This window comes from Cervus canadensis, chromosome 18 (assembly GCF_019320065.1).
Source record: "Cervus canadensis isolate Bull #8, Minnesota chromosome 18, ASM1932006v1, whole genome shotgun sequence".
Lineage (NCBI taxonomy): Eukaryota > Metazoa > Chordata > Mammalia > Artiodactyla > Cervidae > Cervus > Cervus canadensis.
Genome location: NC_057403.1, coordinates 28,076,703 through 28,092,582, shown reverse-complemented (window position 1 = coordinate 28,092,582; position 15,880 = coordinate 28,076,703). Strand labels below are relative to the sequence as shown.

Here is a 15,880-nt window from a genome sequence, read left to right as displayed (position 1 = left end):
ATATTTTATTATATTCTTTGTTTTATTCTGGATATTGTTCTTTGAGCTAAATTACAATTTACTGATTTTCTCAACAACTGTAACTTCTGCTTTTGAATGTATTATTTGAATATTTTAGTCCAAGAAAATCCACTGTGAATGTATTAAAAATCTCTATATTAGGGATAAACATGGAAATATAGATAGATCTCGTAGAAACAATTTTCCCTGCTCTGCATTCCCCCAGTATATTTTAGATTTCCATGCTGTACCATGTCTGTCCTTCCTGCAACCCATCCTCTATTACTTCCTATAGTGCAAGTATAATGATGATGAATACTGAAAGCTTTTGCATACATGAAAAAAATGTCTATTTTTCCTTTATTTTTAAAAACTAGTTTCACCAGGCCGATAATTAGAGATTCTCAATATTTTTCTTTTAATGCTTTCAATACTTCATTAAATCACATTATTTCCTAAGAGAAGTGTACTGTCTTATCTTTGTCTGTTTCTCTGGCTGCTTTGAAGATTTCTATTTTATCACTACATTCAAGAAATCTGATTACAGTGTGCTAAGTGCAGTTTTCTTCATTTTTCTTACGCTTAAAGTTAACCAAGTGTTGTATATCTATACGTTTATACTTTTCATCAAACATGGGCAGACTTTGACCATTACTCCCTAAGGTATTTTCAGTTAATCATGTATTTCCTCTCCCCCAGATTTGTCTCACAGTTCATTGATCTGCTTTCTGTCATTTTTAAACATTTTCTTTTTTTAATTTGGATAGATTCTGCCATTGTCTATTTCAAAATCATTAATATTTTCTTCTTTTACAATTACTAATCCATTGTTAATTCCATTTAATGGAATATATTTTTTATCTATTCAAGTTTAGTTTGAGTTTTTGAAAAATATATCTATGCTTCTAGCTTACATGTCCATACTCTCCATTCTTAAACATTTGAAATACAATTAATAGCCTTTAATATTTTATCTAATATTCTGGATTATTTATATTGATTTCTTCTTCAATTGCTTATATTAATGCTATTCTTCAATTGTTTATATTGATGATTTATTTATATTGATTCAATTATATTGATTACTTCTGGTAAGAGTTCATATTTTTCTGCTGCTTTACACTCCTGCTAGTTACTTATTGGATTTCAAATATTCTAAATTTTAAACTTTTGTGTGCTAGGTACCTCTATAGTTCTATAGATATTTTTCAGCCGTGTTTCTTTTATTTTGAAATATCTTGATCCACTTGCATCTTCTTTTAAGTACTGCTGTTGCTGTTTCAGTCACGAAGTCATGTCTGACTCTTGTGATTCCATGGACTGTAGCCTGCCAGGTTCCACTGTCTATGGGATTTCCAAAGCAAGAATACTGAAGTCATTGTTATTTCCCTCTCCAGGGTATCTTCCCAAGCTGGGATCGAACCCATGTCTCCTGCATTAGCAGGTGGGTTCTTTCCCACTGAGACACTAGGGAAGCCATTTAAGCATTGTTGAGATGACACAAAAGCACCCATATGTAAAGGTAAATTTTATGCCACTGCCGAGATACTTTCCTGAAGAAACTACCTGACACTCCATGAATAACCATAGTATCCCTATAAAAAGGCTGTTAGAAATACACATTATTTTCAGACTTGTATAAATTCTTGGTGTTATTTCTTCTGCTTGTTTTAGGTTGTTATTTCCTCACTTTGGGCAGTTTTCTCACATGCATACATTGGGCAGTATTCAGTGAATATGATAGAGACTTGTTGCAGAACCCTGGAGTCCTATTTCTGTGCAACTCTCTCCTCTTCAGTATTCTCTACTGAAAATGTCAACACACTGACCATCTTGTACTCCCAGCTCTTTCTCATGAACTCAGAGAAATTCCCTCCTTGGACTCCCAACTCTTTCTCATAAACTCAGAGAATTCCCTCCTTGAACTCCTGCCTCCTGCAGGGCCATCTGGGTACTTTATCCAGGCAGTAAAGGGGGGCAATCATAGAGTGCAACTTTTCCCCCCTCTCTCAGAGACCATTTTCCTGTGCTACCTGAAGTTCAATTTCTGGACAACATTCTTCCCTATATTTTGTCCAGGTTTAGTTGTTCCAGATGGAAGGGAAAAATCCACTTCCTGCCCAGAGTCAGTAATTTTTTTTTTTTTAATCTCACTGTCTTAGGATATTCCATTGACTATCAGCATGGGAAAGGCATTGTTTTAATTAGATATTTCACACTGGAGTAAGCAAAGAACATTCTGGAATTTGGCTTAGGAAAGAAGGGATAATACATAGATAGAAAGACAGATGACAGATAATTTCCAAATGGAGAATAGTTCTTTAATGACTAAAATTTCTTTACCTATGCAGCTTATGCCTGATACTGGTTGAGACATAACAAACAAAAAAGCCTGGTGTCTTGCTGATCTGTATCTCACTGTGTACACTGTTTGTTGAACCCAAAGTAGGTAAGGCATGAGCAGGGAAGCTGGAAGAAAACTTAAAGAGCTGTATGATCTGCAGACATGTTTATTCTCTCTGGGCCAAATATAAAAATAATAAGAAGATATCAATGAAATAGCATTTGACTGATGTCCTGAAAAGGTGTATACGGTACACTTTGCCATGCAATAATATTTTATTTATTTATTTTCTTAATATGACTGTACTTTTTATTTTGAATAATTTTTCATTTCTTTTTTTGTGTAAATTAATTAATTTATTTTAATTGGAGGCTAATTACTTTACAATATTGTACTGGTTGGTGCCATACATTGACGTGAATCAGCCATGGGTATACATGTGTCCCTCATCCTGAACCCCCCTTCCACTACCCTCCCCATCCCATACCTCAGGGTCGTCCCAGAGCACCAGCCCTGAGCGCCCTGTCTCATGCATCATACTTGGCCTGGTGATCTATTTCACATATGGTAATATACAGAACATTTTATTTCTAATGCAGTCAAAATGATCACTCTGGTTTCATTTAATTGTTAGAAAGGTCTTCCTTATGCTGAAGTTAAAAAAATAGATTTCCATAATATTTTCTAAAGATTTTATGACATTTTTCATCACAGTCTTTGAATGTGTAAATATTTAACTTATCTAAAATTAATTTTGAAGATGCCTGTGAGACATAGATGCAACACTTTTATTTCCCCATGTATTCAATTAGTTTGTTTGGTACAATTTCATCTATGAAGTAATGCAAATTTCCTCACTGATTGGTAAATTACCTTTTTCATAAAATCCATGATGACTCAGATCTGTTTCTGGTCTTCCTTTAATAGCCCATTTATCTGCCTGTGATATAAGGGTGCATATTTCAGCATCTCCTGGGTTTATTACCCCTAATTACTTGACATTTTTACAGCTATTCTTATTTTCCCAAATAGAATAAATGGCATATAAATAAACCATATGACTAGAGTCTTCTTCATTAATGTTTACTTATTATTATTTGGCTGTGCCACGTCTTAATTGGAGTATGCGGGATCTTCGCTTCACGTGTGGGATCTAGTTCCTTGACCAGAGATCCAACCTGGGTCCCTGCATTGGGAGTATTGAGTCCCAGTCACTGGGCCACCAGGGAAGCTCTTGATTGTAGTCGTTTAGTTCCAAATCTCTTACTGATCATAATACATTTGAGATTTTTTCATGTTGTTGCATATGTCAACAGGTTCTCCCTATTTTTTAAAATATACATAGATATTCATAGCAACTTTATTTATAACACTCCAAATTGAAAAGCAACTCCAGTAGCCCTACTATGTGGGTGAATAAACAAATTAAGCTTTACCAATACAATGGAACATTACTCATAAATAAGAAGAATAAATTACTGATATGTGCAACAATAAGGCATTTACATTGGTTTTTTGTTTCTTCCTTTAAATTGCTGCATAGATTATATTGTAGGAATGTGGCATGCTCTGTTTATCTACTCACCAGCTGAAGAACACTTAGTGAGTTTTCTACTTTTGATAAACTGATCTGAAAAAAAGGGGGCCATAAGCATCAGTGGGCAGGTTTTATGAGAAAACAAATTTTCATTTCTTTTGATTGTAAACCTAGGAAGGAGATTTCTGGATCATAAGATAATGGTTAAGATCAATTTTATAAGAATAAAATGCCTTTCAAAAAATGCTCTTGTTATATTCATTGAGATTACATTAAACTAATGGCTATTTGTAAGGCAAATGACATTCTTATTCCATTTAAAATTCCCCTTGAAGAGTCTACTGATTTATTTAAATTTTGTGGATATTTATCCCCTAAGAAAATCTTAGCACTTCCTTTAAAACCTATCCATTAGGGCAATCCTATGATGGTGGAAGAATAGGACTGGGAGACCACTCTCTCCCCCACAAATTCATCTAAAGAACATTTGAACACTGAACAAATTCCACAAAACAACTGAACACTGGCAGAGGACACCAGGCACCCAGAAAGGCAGCCCATTGTCTCTGAAAAGAGGTACGACAAAATATAAAAGATAAAAAGAGAGACAATATTGTAGTGGGTTTTGTCATACATTGACATGAATCACCCACTACAATATTGTAAAGTAATTAGCCTTCAACTAATAAAAATAAATGAAAAAAAAAGAAAGGGATAAGAGATAGGAGGTACAAACTACCGTATATAAAATAAATAAGCTACAAGGATATATTGTACAGCACAGGTAATATAGTCAATATTTCATGATAACTTTAAATGAAGCATAGTTTAAAAATATTGAATCTTTATGTTGTGTACCTGAAACTAATATAATCTTGTAAATCAAAAAAAAAAAAGAGAGAGAGAGACAAAAGAGTTAGGGACAGAGACCCATCCCAGGAGGGGGTCATAAAAGAGGAGAAGTTTCCAAACACCAGGAAACCCTCTTACCAGCGGGTCTGTGGGGGGTTTTGGAATCTCAGAGGGCAACATAACCAGGAGGAAAAATAAATAAATAAACTAACTAAATAAATAAATAAAACCCACAGATTACATGCCTAATGGGAACTCCCAGCAGAGAAGTAGCCCACACGCTCACGTCTGCCACCGGCAATCGGGTGCTGAACAGTGAGGCATAGGCTGCTTTGCTTAGGGTAAAGACTGGGCCTGGATGCCCTGAGGGCAATCTGAGGGAGCTAACGTGAGATAGCAACCCAAACTGTGGGCATAGCCAGCGAGAGAGAGAAAAGAAAGAACGAGAGAGAGAGAAATTTCCCATGAAAAGCCCTAACATAAGGCACTGCCCGGCCCGCTCACAGAACAAAGGACTGAGCTAATACCAGAGGGGAGCTAGCCAGCTGCGGACCGGCCCATCCTCCACCCGAGGCAGGGAGGCAGGTGGGAAACAGCCAGAGCCAGAAAGGTGCAATCTTGGTCCCAGAGACGGCATCCTCTACCAAACTGCAAGCAGGCTCCCAGTTGCTAACCAAGTATTCCTGGGATCCTGGATGTCCTGGGTTGACATCCACCTGGAGGGCCACAGCCAGAGACCAGCTCCCCAGAAGAGACACACAGCACACCTGAGACAGCGCTCCTGCTGCACACCCAGAAACCGAGCAGCTGGGATGGGGAGGCAATAAGACACACTGCACCCGGGGAATGTGCGCTCACCAAGCACGTGGTCGCCTGAGCTGCTTGGGCCTGGTAAGGGCACAAAACGTAGGCCCAACCGAGTCTGCGCCTTTTGGAGTACCCGAAAACCTGAACCTGAGCGGCTTAGACCTGGGAAGTGCACTCAACCCAGGGCCCGCTTTAGACAGTTCCCCTGCAGAGCAACCTGGAGCCTGAGCAGTGTAGACTGGGAAAGCACACACGCCATGAGCAGGGGCAAACCCAGTGTGGCTGAGACACACAGCACACCCCACACATGCAAGTGGTATTTGTTTGCAGTGTTCTTCCCTCCCCACAGCACGACTGAACAAGTGAGCCTAAATAAGTGACCACCTTCACCCCCTTGTGTCAGGGAGGAAATTAGATACTGAATACACTTACAAACAGAAGAAGTCAAAATAAACAGAGGGAACCACTTTGGAAGTGACAGGTGCAACAGATTAAAACTCTGTAGTTAGCACCAACTACATTGGAAGGGACCTACAGATCTTCAGAAGTATAAACTGAAACAAGGAACTATCTGAAACTGAACTGACCCCACACTGCCCACAACAGCTCCAGAGAAATTCATAGGTATATATTTTAATATTATCATTTTTTTTAATTAAAAAAAATTTTATTTTTAATTCATCTATTACTCCTTTAATTTTCATTTTTATAACCTACTATTATCTTTCAAAAAAGACCCTATTTTTAATGCAAACTACATATATATTTCTTATAATTTTTGTGATTTTGTTTTGTTTTTCTAATATTGTATTTTTGAGAATCTAAACTCTACTCTAGATTTGTAATCTTTGCTTTTTGGTATTTGTTATCAATTTTGTACCTTTAAGAATCCAATCTTCAGTACCCATTTTTACTTAGGAGTATGATTACTGACTTGATTGCCCTCTCCCCTGTTTAACTCTCCTTTCTCTCTCTTAGGTCACCTCTACCTCCTCCCTTCCCTTTCTCGTCTCTACCCAACTCTGTGAATCTCTTTGTGTATTCTGGGCTGTGGAGAACACCTAGGGAACTAATTACTGGCTAGATCTGTCTCTCTCCTTTTGACCCCACCTCTTCTCCTCCTGGTCACCTCTATCTCCTTCCTCCCTCTTCTCTTCTATATGTAACTCTTAGAACCTCTATGGGTGTTCCAGGCTGTGGAGAGCACATAGGGATTTGGTTACTGGCTAGATGGCTCTCTCCCCTTTTGATACCCCCTCTTCTCCTGCTGGTCACCTCTATCTCCCTCCTCCCTCTTCTCTTCTCCATGTAACTCGGCGAATCTTTCTGGGTGTCCCTAATTGTGGATATCCTTTCTACATTAACCTAGATGTTTTATCATTGGTGCTGTATGGATGGAGAAGTCTAAAGGCTACTGTAAGAATAAGACTGAAAACCAGAGGCAGGGGGCTGAAGTCCAAAACCTGAGAACACCAGAGAACTCCTGACTCCATGGCACATTAATCAATAAGAGCTCCTCCAAAACCCTCCAGACCTACATTGAAACCAAGCTCCAACCAAGAACCAAAAAATTCCAGAGCAAGACATACCAAGCAAATTCTCCAGCAAAGCATGAACATGGCCCTGAGCATTAATATACAGGCTGCCCAAAGTCACACCAAACCCAAAGATATCTCAAAACTCACTACTGGACACTTCATTGCACTCCAGAGAGAAGAGATCCAGCTCCACCCACCAGAGCACTGATGCAAGCTTCCCTAATCAGGAAACCTTGACAAGCCACTCGTTCAACCCCACCCACAGTGAGGAACCTCCACAATAAAGAAGAACCACAAACTTCCAGCATACAGAAAGGCCACCCCAAACACAGCAATCTAAACAAGATGAAAAGTCAGAGAAATACTCAGCAGGTAAAGATACATGATAAATGCCCACCAAACCAAATAAAAGAGGAGGAGATAGGGAGTGTACCTGAAAAATAATCCAGAATAATGATAGTAAAAATGATCCAAAATCTTGAAAACAAAATGGAGTTACAGATAAATAGCCTGGAGACAAGGATTGAGAAGATGCAAGAAAAGTTTAACAAGGACTTAGAAGAAATAAGAAAAGGGTCAATACATAATAAATAGTGCAATAAATGAGATTAAAAACACTCTGGAGTGAACCAACTGTAGAATAACTGAGGTAGAAGATAGGATAAGTGAGGTAGCAGATAGAATGATGGAAATCAATGAAGCAGAGAGGAAAAAAGAAAAAAGAATTAAAAGAAATGAGGACAACTTCAGAGACCTCTGGGACAATGTGAAATGCCCCAACATTCAAATCATAAGAGTCCCAGAAGAAGAAGACAAAAAGAAAGGCCATGAGAAAATGCTTGAGGAGATAATAGTTGAAAACGTCCCTAAAATGGGGAAGGAAATAGCCACCCAAGTCCAAGAAACCCAGAGAGTCCCAAACAGGATAAACCTAAGGCAAAGCACTCCAAGACACATATTAATCAAATTAATGAAGATCAAACACAAAGAAAAAATATAAAAAGCAGCCAGGGAAAAACAACAAATAACACACAAGGGGATTCCCGTAAGGATAACAGCTGATCTTTCAATAGAAACTCTTCAGGCCAGAAGGAAATGGCGGAACATACTTAAAGTGATGAAAGAGAAAAACCTACAACCCATATTACTGTACCCAGCAAGGATCTCATTCAAATATGAAGGAGAAATCAAAAGCTTTACAGACAAGCAAAATCTGAAAGAATTCACCACCACCAAACCAGCTCTTCAACAAACGGATCTTCTAAAGGATCTTCTCTAGACAGGAAACACAGAAAGGGTATATAAACTCGAACCGAAAATAACAAAGTAAATGGCAATGGGATCATAGTTATCAATAATTACCTTAAATGTAAATGGGTTGAATGCCCCAACCAAAAGACAAAGACTGGCTGAATGGATACAAAAACAAGACCCCTATATATGTTGTCTACAAGATACCCACCTCAAACCAAGGGACACATACAGACTGGAAGTGAAGGGCTGGAAAAAGATATCTCATGCAAATGGAGACAAAAGAAAGCAGGAGTAGAAATACTCGTATCAGATGAAATAGACTTTGAAATAAAGACTGTGAAAGGAGACAAAGAAGGATGCTACATAATGATCAAAGGATCAATCCAAGAAGAAGATATAAAAATCATAAATATATATGCACCCAGCATAGAAGCACCACAATATGTAAGGCAAATGCTAACAAGTATGAAAGGGGAAATCAACAATAACACAATAATAGTGGGAGAATTTAATATCCCACACCTATGGATAGATCAACTAAACAGAATATAAACAGGGAAAGACAAACTTTAAATGAAATGATGGATCAGTTAGACCTAATTGATATCTATCTATAGGACATTTCACCCCCAAACAATGAATTTCAGTTTTTTCTCAAGTGCACACGGAACCCTCTCTGGAACAGATAACATTGGAGTCCATAAATCTAGCCTTGGTAAATTCAAAAAAATTGAAATCATTCCAAGCATCTTTTCTGATCACAGTGCAGTAAGATTAGATGTCAACTACAAAAAAAAAAAAATTTAAAAAACTCCAACATATGGAGGCTAAACAACACGCTTCTGAATAACCAACAGATCAATGAAGAAATCAAAAAAGAAATCAAAATATGCTTAGAAACAAATGAAAATGAAAACACACCAACCCAAAACTTATGAGACACTGTAAAAGCAGTGCTAAGGGGAAGGTTCATAGCAATGGAGGCTCACCTCGAGAAACAAGAGAAAAATCAAACAAATAACCTAAGTCTACTTGTAAAGCAACTAAAAAAGGAAGAAATGAAGAACCCCAAAGTTAGTAGAAGGAAAGAAATCACAAAACTTAGGGCAGAAATCAATGCAAAAGAAACAAAAGAGACCATAACAAAAATCAACAAAGCTAAAAGCTGGTTCTTTGGGAAGATAAATAAAATAGACAAACCATTAGCCAGACTCATCAAGAAACAAAGGGAGAAGAGTCAAATCAACAAAATTAGAAATGAAAATGGAGAGATCCCAACAGATAACACAGAAATACAAATATAAGAGACTACTGACAGCAACTATAAGCCAATAAAATGGACAACTTGGAAGAAATGGACAAATTCTTAGAAAAGTATAACTTTCCATAACTGAACCAGGAAGATATAGAAAATCTTAACAGACCCATTACAAGCACAGAAATTGAAACTGTAATCAGAAATCTTCCAGCAAACAAAAGCCCAGGACCAGATGACTTCACAGCTGAATTCTACCAAAAATTTAGAGAAGAACTAACACCTATCCTACTCAAACTCTCCCAGAAAATTGCAGAGGAAGGTAAACTTCCAAACTCATTCTATGAGGCCACCATCACCTTCATACAAAAACCAGACAAAGATGTCACATAAAAAGAAAACTACAGGCCAATGTCACCGATGAACATAGATGCAAAAGTCCTTAACAAAATCCTAGCAAGCCTAATCCAACAACATATTAAAAAGATCATATATCATGACCAAGTGGGCTTTATCCCAGGGATGCAAGCATTCTTAACATCCACAAATCAATCAATGTAATACACCACATTAACAAATCAAAAGATAAAAACCTCATGATTATCTCAATAGATGCCGAGAAAGTCTTTGACAAAAGTCAACATCCATTCATGATAAAAAACGCTCCAGAAAGCAGGAATAGAAGGAACAAACCTCAGCATAACAAAAGCTATATATGACAAACCCTCAGCAAACATTATCCTCAATGGTGAAGAATTGAAAGCATTTCCCCTGAAGTCAGGAACAAGGAAAGGGTGCCCACTCTCACCATTACTATTTAGCATAGTTTTGGAAGTTTTGGTCACAGCAATCAGAGAAGAAAAAGAAATAAAAGGAATCAAGATTGGAAAAGAAGAAGTAAAATTCTCACTGTTTGCAGATGACATGATCCTCTACATAGAAAACCCTAAAGACTCCACCAGAAAATTACTACAGCTAATCAATGAATATAGTAAAGTTGAAGGATAAAAAATTAACACAGAGAAATCCCTTGCATTCCTATACACTAACAATGAGAAAACAGAAAGAGAAATTAAGGAAATAATTACATTCACCATTGCAATGAAAAGAATAAAATATTTAGGAATATATCTACCTAAAGATAAAAAAGACCTGTATATAGAAAACTATAAAGCACTGATGAAAGAAATCAAAAAGGACACAAATAGATGGAGAAATATACCATGTTCATGGATCAGAAGAATCAATATAGTGAAAATGAGTATACTACCCAAAACAATCTATAGATTCAATGCAATCCCTATCAAGCTACCAGTGGTATTTTTCAAAGAATTAGAACAAATAATTTCACAATTTGTATGGAATTACAAAACACCGCTCAAATAGCCAAAGTAATCTTAAGAAAGAAGAATGGTACTGAAGGAATCAACCTGCCTGACTTCAGACTAGACAACAAAGCTACAGTCATCAAGACAGTAAGGTACTGGCACAAAGACAGAAATATAGACCAATGAAACAGAATAGAAAGCCCAGAGATAAATCTACGTACCTATGGACACCTGATCTTTGACAAAGGAGGCAAGGATATACAATGGAGCAAAGACAATCTCTTTAACAAATAGTGCTGGGAAAACTGGTCAACCACTTGTAAAAGAATGAAACTAGAACACTCTCCTACACCATAGACAAAAATAAACTCAAAATGGATTAAAATTCTAAATGTAAGACCAGAAACTATAAAACTTCTAGAGGAAAACATAGGCAAAACACTCTCTGACATAAATCACAGCAGGATGCTCTGTGATCCAGCTCCCAGAGTATTGGAAATAAAAGCAAAAATAAACAAATGGGACCTAATGAAACTTAAAAGCTTTTGCACAACAAAGGAAACTATAAGCAAGGTGGAAAGACAGCATTCAGAATGGGAGAAAATAATAGCAAACAAAGCAACTGACAAAGAATTAATCTCAAAAATATACAAGCAGCTCTTGCAGCTCAATTCCAGAAAAATAAACGACCCAATAAAAAAAATGGGCCAAAGAACTGAATAGACATTTCTCCAAAAAAGACATACAGATGGCTAACAAACACATGAAAAGATGCTCAATATCACTCATTATCAGAGAAATGCAAATCAAAACCACAATGAGGTACCATCTCACACCAGTCAGAATGGCTGCCACCCAAGAGTCTACAAATAATAAATGCTGGAGAGGGTGTGGAGAAAAGGGAACCCTCTTACACTGTTGCTGGGAATGCAAACTAGTACAGCCAGTATGGAGAACAGTGTGGAGATTTCTCAAAAAACTGGAAATAGAACTGCCATACGACCCATCAACCCCACTTGCTGGACATACATACCAAGGAAACCAGAATTGAAAGAGACACATGTCCCCCAATGTTCATTGCAGCACTGTTTATAATAGCAAGGACATGGAGGCAACCTAGATGTCCACCGGCAGATGAATAGATAAGAAAGCCATGGTACACATACCCAATAGAATAATACTCAGCCATTAAAAGGAATACATTTGAATCAGTTTCTAATGAGGTGGATGAAACTGGAGCCTATTATACAGAGTGAAGTAAGTCAGAAAGAAAACACCAATACAGTTAATTAAAGCATATACATGGAATTTAGAAAGATGGTAATGGTGACCCTATATGTGAGACAGCAAAAGAGATACAGATGTATAGAACAGTCTTTTGAACTCTGTGGGAGAAGGTGAGGGTGGGATGATTTGAGAGAATTGCATTGAAACATGTATATTATCATATATGAAACAGATCACCAGTCCAGGTTCAATGCATGAAACAGGGTGCTCAGGGCTGGTGCACTGGGATGACCCTGAGGGATGGGATGGGGAAGGAAGTGGGAGGGGTGTTCAGGATGGGGAACACATGTACACCCATGGCTGATTCATCACAATGTATGGCAAAAACCACTACAATATCATAAAGTAAATTAGTCTCCAATTAAAATAAAAATAAATTAAAAATAAATAAATAAATAAATAAATATAGATCTAATAGTTGATGACTTACAATATGTCACTCCAGAAGGAAACAATCATGAGCAGAAATATAGAAATGACCCCCCAAATGAATTCTTATTACATAATTTAATACATAATTTATTTTCTACCTGGTGTGAATAAGCACTTAATTCTCTGAAACTCTCTGGGCCTTTCGACCTATCAAGTGGCTTACCTACCTTGCTGTTAGGATTAATTATATTATGTGTAGTACCCAGGGTAGCATCTGATAAGAGTAAGTGTTCAATGATACGTGACTTTGCTATGGTAACTGGGTTAGTAATATAAAAGTCATGACAAGCAAAGACATCACTTTGCCAACAAAAGTTCATATAGTCAAAGCTATGGTTTTTTTCAGTAGTCATGTAGATGTGAGAGTCATACTGTAAAAAAGACTGAGCACCAAAGAATTGATGCTGGACAAGACTCTTGAGATTCCATTGGACAGCAAGGAGATCAAACCAGTCAATCCTAATGGAAATCAACTCTGAATATCCTCTGGAAGGACTGATGCTGAAGTTGAAGCTACAGTACTTTGGGCACCTGATGCAAAGAGCCAACATTTTGGAAAAGACCTCAATGCTGGGAAAGATTGAGGGCAGGAGAGAACGGAGTGACAGAGGATGAGATGGTTGGATGGCATCACTGACTCAATGGATATGAGTTTGAGCAAACTCTGGGATGTAGAGAAGGACAAGGAAGCCTGGCACGCTGCAGTTCATGGGGTATCAAAGAGTTGGACCCGACTTAGTGACTGAACAAACAACAATAATACTATAATTAGGTATGTGGCCTTAGATAATAATAGGTTTCAAAAGGGGGGGTGGGGGCGGGCTTCAGGAATTTCTCAAAATATTTGAGTGCTTGAACAAGAGGTTCTCCAACTTCTGTGCCCATCTGGGACCAAAAAGTGTCAGTGGTCTTGCAGATTTTAAAAAGATTGATTTAAAAAATCAACATTTTTGAATTGTTTTTCTCTGTAACACTTTAATCTTTTATTTTTGACTATCATCTAACCTAGCAGCAATGAAAATTTGGTTTCATTTATGAAAGGTAGTTGATAAGTGAGGCTGAGTGCCTCATACCACAAGAAGCCTTATAAAGTCAGCTGGACCTCCTTTCAGTACTGCCTGATGTGTTGATTAGAAACATCCCTGTCAAATGGCTCTTTGTACATAAGAATGCATTGCTTAGATTCATCCATATATGATAAAAATATGAATCTAAATCAAATCATAATTAAATATAATTAATATGTGAGAAGAAACTAAGCACTAGAGAAATAATTTCAGTGATCCTGTAAGGAAGGAATCAGTTAAATATACAAGGATATTCTAAACTAAAATGACTTCATTTCACCATCAACTAAGGTAAAAAAATAAAATTACACCATTAGAAGAATAGGCAGAAAGTGGTAAGTAACATAACAATTAAACATGATAGAGAATTTTCTTTGGATTTAGACTCACACGTGGAATAGTGAAAAAAAAAATCTTTAGCTGAAATTCTAGGATATCAATTCATCTCATACAAGAATACAATTTTGCCCTTAATCTGTTCAATTTTTATTTTGTACTTTTCAACATTTTAGACCTCTTTAGCATGACCTGAACACTTAATACTAAGTCTAGAAGAGCATCCAGCCCTTGATATATGTAAAATCAAGTTGTAGAAAGAACAAAAATGAATTTAAAGGCCTATATTCGGGTAGCAGATCAAAGAAGAGCTGGGACTCAAGGCTCTCACCGCTTACCCCAAGTCCAAACTTCAGCTCCCAGAATGTTACCTGCTCGGCGAGAAGGTAGAGACATTTTACCAGTAGTGCCACTCTTTTTGTGGGTCATGCTAAGAGTAGCTTACAGAGGCTTAGACCCTAGGATAAAACCTAGTCCTTTCCTTGTACCTTCACAACTTTCCTACTAGTAATGCAGCTACCTATTTCATGCTCTGAGAACTAGGCTGGGGCATTCAGGACACTCACTCATGTGGCACATTCTGCAATTCACACTTCACAGCTTGAGGTGTTTCCACAGAAACAACATTCCCACAGGGGTAGCTTCTTCCATCCACTCCCTTCCTCCTGGTCCAATGCCAGGAGCCAGCACACGAGATCCCACCCATGACAAGGTCATGAGGAGAAGACCTGACAAGCAAGGCAGATCAGGACTTCAGGGATTTTGAAAAGCTGCCCCGGCACTCACCTTAAAGATGATATCTGTCTTTCTGATGCTTGCTATATTAGACTACTCCCTAATTTCTGTGACACAGGTAGAAGGTCTTCCCTGATCTCTTTCCAAACAGAATCAACTTAGAACTTTAATTAATATGTCCCCGGGATGGTGGTATCCTATAAGATTATCCAGGATGAAAGGAGTGTTTCAATTTAGACCCCTTTGCTGGCATTCTAGCCTGCTTGGCAAATGCATACCAATGCACATGACTGCTCACAACACCTTAATCATAAACAGCATAAAGAACCTGATCACACAAAAGGCCCTAATAGGCACAGAGCCCTTTGGGATGGGGGGGGGGGGGAGGGGTGAGGAAGCTCTATTAGAAAACACAAGTGGTTATAGTTAAAGATTTAGAAAAATAAGTGTTTAGAATTGTTAATTTTAACCAGGAATGCTAAACAGGAGCTGCCTCACCAGAGCTGCAGAGTCTTTGTGTGGTAAACCTTTTAGATAAATTTAACAGATAACTTCTGCAAGAGAACTGACCTTTGTGTTCAATGAAGAATAGATTACGGAAAACAGCTTTGCATTCACCTAGGTCATAAAATGTCAATAGGCCCCAAGGCCAGAAGATAATGTACAAGACTCTCACAAAGAAGTATGCAGAAAACATCCTGGTTTCATGAAGGACAAGCTGATGTAATGTTAAACTATCTTCCCCTCAGAAATGTACTAACTTAGGGTATAAAAGCTATGGTAAAAAACAAAGCAGTGCCAGACTCTGCTGCACACCCCCAGTCTGGTCTCTCTCTCTCTCTCTCTCTCTCTCTCTCGCCGACGCCATTCATCCTGAGGGTACCACTGGATCCTGCCGAGGCTGGACCCCAGCAGTCCAACACTTACTGGGGGTCCTAGGCAGTGGTAGTCACTCATAAAAAACTGAAAGGACACTTAAAGGACTAAAGGCTCTGCCACTGTGCTAAAAGCCAGAGTGAGATATGCTAGCTGTGACCATAAATAACAACTTTATCCTTCCAGGCTGGTGATGACAAGGGTTACTTTTATCTTCTTTTGCTTAATCTTC

General features: G+C 37.8%; 1 protein-coding gene across 1 annotated transcript in view; it reads left to right on the top strand.

Annotated features, from left to right (window-relative positions):
* Positions 1-15,880, top strand: part of LOC122421098 (major allergen I polypeptide chain 1-like) — a 141,119-nt gene that overhangs the window by 45,933 nt on the left and 79,306 nt on the right. The window lies entirely within an intron of this gene.